Below are 582 nucleotides of genomic sequence, written 5' to 3'. Positions count from 1 at the left end.
TATGTATGTTATTTTACTTTTATTATAGAAAGCTGAGGACTGTGTTTTATGTTAATTTTAGAAATATGCACGAACCGAAACATAATAAGTCAGAAAAGTACTACTACAAATATAGTTTAAATTTTGTTTTATAAGTTATAGGATTGAACTCCTTTCCGTTAACGCTTTTATTTTCTTATCTATAACGGGGATAACGCACACACAAAAAAAAAATTATCTCCTTGGGTTTCTCCTCAAGACAAGGACATTTTTTTTACTCATACTCCTGTCCAGTTAAATCCAGTAAGTAGGTAGTTCCATAGAGTCGAAAATTCCCTTAAATCTACAGATATTATAGCCGTGTAATGAATTCAGAAAATACATCAGTCATTTGTTCCAGACAGATGATTTGTTCAGTTGTTCCTGTGTCGGGGTGGTAAGCTGCTAGAGAAAGCTGGGATGAGTGTAGATCTGACTTCAAGAGGTTTATGATAAACCTGGTCGATAGATTGGTTGGCCTCTGTTATGAGTGGTGGTAGTTATCTACCTTTTGTATATTGCGGTTGTGATTGCTTCTTTAATTTCTTTGGACGTAAGATGACG

This window comes from Penaeus monodon, chromosome 33, assembly GCF_015228065.2.
Source record: "Penaeus monodon isolate SGIC_2016 chromosome 33, NSTDA_Pmon_1, whole genome shotgun sequence".
NCBI lineage: Eukaryota > Metazoa > Arthropoda > Malacostraca > Decapoda > Penaeidae > Penaeus > Penaeus monodon.
The sequence above is the reverse complement of the archived record's forward strand: the minus strand, read 5'-3'. Positions refer to the sequence as shown.